Genomic DNA, 9,597 nt, shown 5'->3' on the forward strand with positions numbered 1-9,597 from the left:
AATGTCTTTGACATTGCGAATGAACGCGCTCCAGGCTTGCATCAGCAAGATTTTATCACGCTTGTTGTTGCCACTTTACCCATTGATGCATAAGAAAGGCATCGAGATATAAAACTTCCTCAGCGCGAAAGTTCTTCGCGCTGAGATCAAGGCCATGTAGCTTTGTCGCAATAAAAAGGAAATTTATTGTGAGGAGTAGTCTCTCCAGACAAGCTACTGACTAACCGTTTGAGCAAATGCCACGGCTTTTTCTAAGGGGCAAGACGAGACATTTTATTGTCTACGCCCCCTTGAGGTACCCACTGAAGCAGCAGTACCACAAGAGCTTTTATTACAATGGCTTACGCCATCGTCATCACCACGCACAGAAATAAGTGCGGGTGACGGCATGAAGGACAGTGCTGGCGATGACGAATCATCCGCATCGTCGGAACCAAACATGCTATAGCATATGCTATCAGCACGTCCATCTAGTTGAGCCTCCTCATTCGAAGGCTCATAGTCAGCCGCCTGACGATGGTCAGGCGACTGTTCTCTGCATGTACTGCAGCTGAAGGCGCTGCACTATTCGCATACCGCATGGGCTTGTTAATCATGCGATAGAATTAAAAATGATGGTTCTGACCAATCAACATCGTTTTCAATTTAGTGATATTTTAGTGACCACTCTATTCAACGACAATCAGAGCGATTGACTTTTAAGGGAGGAGTGATGTAACGGGGTGTATAGCTACGTGAAATTAACATCAAACTTTATTAATTAATATATTATCTAAAAGGTAGAGAATATTTGGAGAATACTTGTAACGGAGCTACCTCGCTCCTAAAGTCAGAGGAAGACTTTCAGACTCAGAGAGTCACTGAGTTCTATTGAACTAATGGGTGTAACAACTCAGGGAGTTGTACAAGCTATTAAAGCTTAAGGAATCCTAGTTCGAGGAATTCAGGGGTTCGTAAAACCAAGTGGCAACTATTGTCCCAGAGGATATACCTTAAAAAGGCTTCTATCTCTTACAGATCAATGCGCAAGCATTAGAAAGGCACTTAACGCTTTAAGGTCAAAAGGGGAACTGCACTTATTTTATTATTTAAATCTAAAAACCTTACCCTAGCTAATTTAAAATAGATTTTGGCCGCCAGATTTATTTTGGCGGCGACCGCATTTGTTACCCATACTTAATGGATTTAAGCAACTAACTATTTTAAAATTTAGAGAAAAGGGTAATTTACCCATAAAGGAAATGTACGATAACAACGGTTCTCCAGCCGATGTGTGCCCCATTACACCCTCCTTCATCAGACTGGTGACACCGGGTGACAACATTCGCTTCATTTCGTTTTTGAGGTTACACCTAAACAGCTAACCGTTCGGTTGCGTTTTTCTTTCCTTTGTCTCATGACAACCAAGCGTGAGTCACAGACTCTTAGCACCTTCCTCGACGATGAGGGAATGGTGGACTTTAAAAGTCACGCTCCATCAGAGGAGGAGGAGAAAGAGCGTCGTTCTCTCACGCTTCTCCTCCGGATGAACGTCGGCGGGCCCCAAATCCGTTCCCAGAATGTGGTGCCGCTGATGTCTTAACTGCATTAAGCAGTAAACGGTACCCTAATTCCAACATCATTACGAATCCGCTTGATGAAGAGCAAGAGCGGATAATCCTCATAGAGGAAAGAGCTCAGCGGGCTGCCGAGATAGCGAAAGCTAAAGCTCATAGTGAATATAGATTCACTCCGTTAAGTGCGGACGAGCATCTCAAAGAGATAGCGGGTCACAGCTTGGAAACCTGAATCTTCGGTGACCCGGCGAGGACGCCGGAGGAGATCGCTGCCCGCGACGCTCTTCATGAGCAATACCTTACGCCAAAGGTGATGACGCGAAGCCAGCATCTGACGCATTCACGTGATCAAGCCCGTGGGGCTTCGGTGACCTCCATGAAGGAAATTTTGATCGTTTTGCTTCCAAACGAAACAAGGAGTGAAAACGAAGTCTCATTTGAGAACTGGGTTCACCGGGCCCGCAAACTTCGTGACTACTGGAATATCCGAGAGTGTGCGGATAGAGGTGATGTTCGTTTGGAACGGAAGCTTCGCTTCGACTTCGCTAAGCTTAAGGCCAAAGGCTAGTTACGTTCGGCATTTATGCCACAAAACGAAGAAAGGCCTAGCCGATATTTCAGTGCTTCGGTTGACCGTATAACCAGGGATCGAAGCCGCACTGAGGCTATAGATCCACCAAATCCCACGTTTAGTGGTGGGAAGCGTCGTTTGACGCGAGGTGACCCTGAGCTTGGCGCTCAAAAACGTCAACGGCGTACGGGCAATCTTGCCGAAGAGGTACCTCGAACTCCCAAGAGTTTTCACAAGAGGGTACCCTAGCCACTTCACCAGATCTTGGTATTGAACCTTACAAAGACGTCGCTTTAAAAGTTTCTCCACATGAAACTGAAGGTTCCCCCGCGCATCAAGCAGCACGGGAGGACCGACATTTTGGCGGAAGCATTTGATGTTCTACGGCACGACGTGCAACTTCTTCGTGAGATCCTTGCTCGGGTTGAGAGCTCTTTTGAGGCGGTTCGGGACCATCCTTTAACGCTGGAGCGTCAGCAGCCTCGTTTTGAGGGCTAGATGGACATCCTGGCGAGGATGCAGCAATCTGCGGCACAATTGCCTGTCTCTGCGCAAGCGCCTTCAAGTCCACGTGGGAAGGGTCCCGATATGGCTTTAGCAAGCCAACGTAGAGCACTGGGTGTGTACGCAGCTTGCTAGGAAGGTTTAGCGTATAAGTCAGGCCCTTCTTGGCCACGACCATAAATGGTCCAATAAAGGGCGCAATTTGGTCTTGAAGACAGCGGAAACCAAGTTAGTAGGTAGATTTTTAGCGTTTAGTAAACCTCGGTCTCCGACCATACAAGAATTAATACGGCTTCTGCTTTTAACATCTGCTTGTTCTTGTTGTTTGTGTTGGCTATCAGCCATCGTATCCCACTAAACCGCGTCGCTAGAAACTCGCTTACTTGTTTCCGAACGGTAATAGGGCTGCTATCAGCAAGCCTATCGGCTAATTCTCCCCCACCAAGCCCTGAGCCACGCAGTGGGATCGATAACGGTACGCGTGGGTGGGTGAGACCGTTGGTATAGAACAGAGTATCTGTAGAGGCATGTACAGCTTTATTTAACCCAAACTCACCACTGGAAGCATTGAGCTCCAGCGCTTTGGTGTCTAAGCACACCCACTGCTTAAAACATCTTTAATAACGCGATTGACACGTTCCGTTTGACCATCGGTCTGCGGATGGTCCGCAGTGGACATATCCAATCTGGTGCCAAGCACTCGGAAAATTGATCTCCAGAATAAACCAGTGAAATGGGGATCCCTTTCCGAGACAATTGCCACTGGCAAACCGTGTTGTCGAAACACGCGGTCAATAAAGCCTTGCTGTACCTTCACCATCAATGGAATCCGGCACAGCCGCTAAGTAAGCTATTTTGCTCAATCGGTCAACAAAGACCACGATATCGGAGTTACCGGTCGAATCATTCAGTAGACCGAAAGCAAAATCCAACTAATGGACTCCCAAGAACCTATGGGTACGGGCAGACTTGCCAGTAACGCAGCAGCATGCGCCAAGGGCATGACCCGTTGGCAAGTTTCGCATGTGCGAATGCATGTGCTGACCCACTTATAAAGTTTGGGCCACCAATAACTCTGGCTTACACAGCCGTAGTTCTTTCCTCTACCGAGATGACCACCAAGGACAGTATCGTGTGCCTCATAGAGGATTCGGTACTTCAAATCCTCTGATACCTGAATCAAAGTTCTGTAGAGCTCATAGCAGAGCTACATACTGTTCATTATTGGCGTAAGCCGAACGGATTAATTCAGGAATAGGTGACGAGATAGTTGTTAAATGAGAAACCTCATGATCCGGCCTGCGTGATAACGCATCGGCCAAAGCATTCTGCTTGCCGGGCTTATACTTGACCTCGAACTTGTATTCCGCAAAAAAAGGATAGTCATCGGGCCATTCTCTGTGAGAGATGGGGCGATTTAGTCGCCGTGCTTAATGACGCGTGATCTAAATATACCACAAACTGGTTAGAGCCGAGCATATGAACTCTGAATTTGACGAGAGCATACTTCATAGCAAGTGACTCTGTCATGAACTGGGTAGTTCTTTTCCGCAGCTTTAAGCTGTCTAGACTCGAACGCAATAACACGCTCATGCCCATCAACATCTGTTTGTAACAAGCACTGCCAATGGCAAAATCGGACGCGTCACAGACGACACTGAAAGGCCAATTTCGGTTTGGCAGTGCCAGAATCGGGGCATGGATAAGACTAACCTTAACTGCTCAAAAAGCATTATTTTCGGTGCTACTCCAGCACCATTATGTATCCTGTTTAAGGAGATTAGATAATGGCCTAGCCATATCAGCGTTATTTTCGCTATATTTGTGTAAATAATTGGCGAGATCCAACCACTTACGCAGATCCTTTTGGTTTTTAGGAACCGGCCAATCTACTATGGCTTTTACCTTAGCGGGATCCGCTCTAAGGCCTCGCTTTTCAATGAAGCATCCTAAAAAAGGAATTTCGTCTGCGCCAAGAATGCATTTAGATGCATTGGCATACAATTTGTTTGTGCGCATACACTCAAGCACTGCTCGCAATTGGTCTAAATGGGTTTTCAAATCCGACCGACCCTGCTCCGCACGACTTATGGAGAAAAATGTCATCGAAATAAGTCTATGCATAACCTCGATGAGGGCGAAACAGTTGCGTCACTAGACGATTGAATGTTGCCGGGGCGTTGGAAAGCCCTAAAGGCATAACCAGCCACACCCATAACATGCCGCTTGGGGTGCTAACTGTTGTAAGCGGGATATCACTAGCTCGCATGAGCAATTAGTAGTAACCATCGACTAAGTCCAATGCACTGTACATTGTACATCCCACCATATTGTTCTGAAGAACATGCTTTCTAGGACAGGAGGTTTGTGCTGGCAAAGCGACAGCATTAAGCTTATTATAAGCATGTACAATGCGCCATTTACCATTTGGCTTTTGTACACAAAATGTCTGCGTCGAATGAGGAAATTTGCTCTCTCGTACCATTTCAGCCTCGTGCTTAGCACGGAAGAAACCGTCAATGACGTCACACTGCTTCCTTGGTAAAGGCCATTGTCTTGTGACACAGTATTTGGTTCCCGGGACCAAGTCAATTTCATTACGAACACCTCTATCCAGAGGTAAAATAGATGGTGGGTTATTACATACCACATCTTGGAATTCCTTAATCAAGAAATAAAATGGACCGTAGGATCTTTAAGGATCGATGACCCATTTCGCGCACTAAGTGCAGCTTTTGAGTCATCCAGGACAGCTCCGTCTAGAAGTGACGATGAATTCAACTCAATTGTTGGTCGAATAACCACCATCTCAGATAAGCCAGCCTTTAAGGCTCGGCCGCACTCATCAATAGACATTCCGTCTAGCTCTAAAAGAGCATATAACGAAGGAATTGCCGCAAGGCTAACTCCCCCCTCAATGTTACCGGTAACACCATTTACAAGCGTATGTAATTGCTCACTTGTATCATATTGTGAGGGTATACACGCTTCGTGTCCATCCTGTCTTGGACTGGAGACAATACGTCTCTTAGAGGCCGGAACATTCATGTTGCCGGGTTTCCAGCCTGCATTGGTTCTATACAAGACATGGTGTCTAACTTGACATCCGACAAGAAGTTACGTAACTTAACTTTCTTATCCAGCGAACGTTTACGTGTCGCTTCACGTGCAATAGAAGATTTTGACCCAAAATGCCCTGGCGAACCGCCAATAGCGTCAGTATTGACACTCAGTATGGTACCACCTCGACCGACCATACTCGGTGGACTTAGATGTGCCACTCCACGTATCTCAGGTATGTTGCACCCTTGAGGTTCTGGCGAACCGCCAACAGTGTTACTACTGACACTCAGTATGATGCCACCTCGGCCGACCTTTATCGGTGGACTTAGACGTGCCACTCCACGTATCTCAGGGTTATTGCACCCTTGATTCGGCCTTAGGCCAACAATGCTTCCAGCATCCAGTGAATCGTTATTACAACGAGTGTCACTCGACGAAGTACGTACCGTTCCACTTATTTCTGCTGAGTCGGCTCAGAATTAATGTTTTTAACATTAGCGTTTATTGACTCAGACATATTAATGTCTAAAACTCTGACAGACTCATTCAATGGTCCGCGCCAATAGCTCTTTTGTTGCCTAGCAAAAGTGGGTTTATGACTCTCCAAGACTTTGCTAAGAACATTGCGCGTAGCGCCTAAGGTCTTAGACCTCGAATCGATCCATGGCTCATGGTGTTCTAACCAGGCCATACCAAGGTTGAGATCATATCTCGAATCCAAATCAAGGACGAGACAGCGTTCCATACTGTCAAAGTCCAGAAACTTTATACCCAAGCTCTTTGGAACTTTAAGAACAGTGACACGAGTCCCAGTCGCTAAGCGAACAGTGGTTGTATTACCTTCATGCGCTTTAAGCGCCTTGTGTATTGTTGACTTCCTTCAAGGGTAAGGCGTCGAGCATAATTGCAAGACGCTCCTGAATCAATTAAAATTGACCACGGCTCATCAAAGCCCTTTACAGTCGCTTGAGCGACTAGCAAGCCAGGCTTGTATTCTCGCCCCGTGCCATTAAGCACCGAGCTAATTGGGGCTAGGTTCTATTTATTCTCACCTCCTAGAGGTTCAACAGAACCAAAGTCTTCCCCAGTAGGGCGCCCCGCACTTACTGGGTATCGAAGTTTTCCGCACCGTACCAGATCTCTAGTATATGTCGAAGTTGGAGCTCTATCGAGCTTTACGCGAATTTCGAAGAGGACAGGCAGGGCGTAAATGTTTCGTGCTTCCGCACATATAACATCTACGGATGGTCTTATGCTGTTCCACAGCTTGAAGAGCCTCTTTTCCTTCCTCAACGAGGCTTAAATCCAGGGGTTCCGCTCTATAAGACGGAACCCACATGCTCGAAAAGCTTGTTCGGTAAGCAGGCGTGCTAACGCGAGCAGATATAAAGTCGAACTCGGCGCGTAGAGCTATGGCAACTACCTCTTCGAAAGTAGCAGGATGAGATCGGAATAATTCCGTCCAGGCAATGCCTTCATTAAGACCCCCATAAAAAATGTTACTACAATTGCTTCTTGCACGAAGTCTTCATGCATAGATGCAATGAGAGTTCTCAACTCCTGGACAAAGTCCCTTAGGGTTCTTTTACCCTGTCGAGTCGCTAGGAGCCGTGCTCGCATGCGAAAAGCCTGATCAGACTGTCAATAAACTCTGGTCATTTGCTGTTTCAGCGAATCCCATGCGCTGCACGATAGTGCTCACTCCATGGCTCTAACTCCAAGTTTGAAAATGGTCATAGCCACCTTTTGTCGTTCTGTCAAGAATAAGGCGGAATCAATGAACAATTCCATAAGACTTTGAGCTTGTCATAAGCGGCGCGTTGCGCTTCTGACAGTTCAAGAACCTCTTCCATTTTCGTGAGGGTTTGGTCTTGTAAGAACTCAGGCATAAATTGACTACGAGTGCTTTCAGGTATAACGGAGCTACCTCGCTCCTAAAGTCAGAGGAAGACTTTCAGACCCAGAGAGTCACTTAGTTCTATTGAACTAATGGGTTTAACAACTCAGGAAGTCGTACAAGCTATTAAAGCTTATGGAATCTTTCTTAGTTCAAGGGATTCAGGGGTTCGTAGAACTAAGTGACAACTAGTGCCCAAGAGGATATACCGTAGAAAGGATTCTATCTCTTACAAATCAATGCGCAAGCCTTTGAAAGGCACTTAACGATTTAAGGTCAAAAGAGGAACTGCACTTATTTAATTATTTAAATCTAAAAACCACACCGTTTACTTTCAACTCTCTTTAAAGCAAGTGTTTTAAGGAGTGTCTTCCTCTGCATGTACTAGTGTACGTGTAGTGAGGCACCACTCGAACCGAAGCAGTGCGAAGTGGACTTGTACTGAAGCAGTACATGTAACGGGGCACTACGACGTGTACTGCTTCAGTACAAGTCCACTTCGCACTGCTTCAGTTGCGAGTGGTGCCTTACGTCACGTCACGTACACTAGTACGTGCAAAGGAAGACTTTTCCTTAAGACAAGAAGGCCGCGGCGTAGGCCTAGCCCTATAACTACCTTACAGAGGGTTAAATGAGAACTGTATTAATATAATTAACTTTCTCTTCTTTCTATCTGCTAATTCTAACTTAATTTTGAACTAATACAAAACATGCAATTGAAATCTTATCTGTCTCTGTCTCTCTCTCTCTATGTTTACGTTTACAGCTGATAAGTCTGCGTGATAATTAGGTATAATGGCCTATACCTATTTATGTATAAGATTTCTGAACAATGTATAAAGTAATATTCTCCAAGCATTATCTACCTTTTTGATACTATATTAATTAACAACCTTTAAGTATTTATTTCATGTAACGATACACCCCGTTACATCACTTTCCCTTAAACGACAATCACTCTGACTGTCATTGGATGGAGTGGTCACTATGTGACCACTAAATTTTAAAATGATGTTGATTGGTCAAAACCATCATTTTAAATTCTATCGCATGAAGAACAAATCCATGCGGGGTGCTAATAGTGCGGCGCGTTCGGCTGCGGTTCGTGCAGCCGCGGGTGACGCACTGTTTTCTCTTGCGGCAGAAGGAACGTCTACCTTAGTATCTTCTTCTCGCGCAACACTAGATGTTGCGGGAGCACGTGGTAGTTCACCACGTGAATACGACCCCTCTTTGGAGGTCGACTACGAATGCGAGTCGGACGAAATGGCCGACTCGGGGAGAATAGAACAGTCGTCTGATAGACGTCGGGCAATAGCTTGTCAGGAGAGACTACTCCTCACAATAAATATCCCTTATTTATTGCGACAAAGCTTCATGGCCTTGATCCCAGCGCGAAGAACTTTCGCGTTGAGGAAGATTTCTATTCCGATGCTTTTCTTAAGCATCGATGGTTTAGTGGCAATAATAAGCGAGATAAAGTCTCGCTTATGCAAGCTTGAAGTGCGTTCATTCGCAATGTTAGAGACATTGGACGCGAAGCTTGGCTTCAAAAACTTAACGCGAATCGCGTTAAATTTGAGAAAAGAACTCAAACCGGTGCATCTACTCGACCTAGGATCATCGTGTTGCCCCTTTGGGGCAACCGGTATACTCCTGGAATGTCGCCCGCCAGGCGTACATTCATGTCTCAATCCACTCGGCTTCTTCGAGTGGTGGACCTTCGGCGCTGCCTGTGCATTAGCACAGCCGCCGGCAGCTGACTCCACAGTGTGATTAGTAATCACGCTGTGATCTTGTGCAGTCGTACTAACAACCGAACTACAAGTGAGGCCATCGCACTCACGCTGTGATCTTGTGCAGTCGTACTAACAACCGAACCACAAGTGAGGCCATCGCACTCACTCGTAGTACATCCACACGCTTGTGGACGCTCCAATACGTTCATCAGATGGCCATCTGATGAACAAGTGGCAGGCATCTTTACGGATCGATGCTGCCAGCTG

This window comes from Bremia lactucae, linkage group LG2, assembly GCF_004359215.1.
Source record: "Bremia lactucae strain SF5 linkage group LG2, whole genome shotgun sequence".
Taxonomy (NCBI): domain Eukaryota; phylum Oomycota; class Peronosporomycetes; order Peronosporales; family Peronosporaceae; genus Bremia; species Bremia lactucae.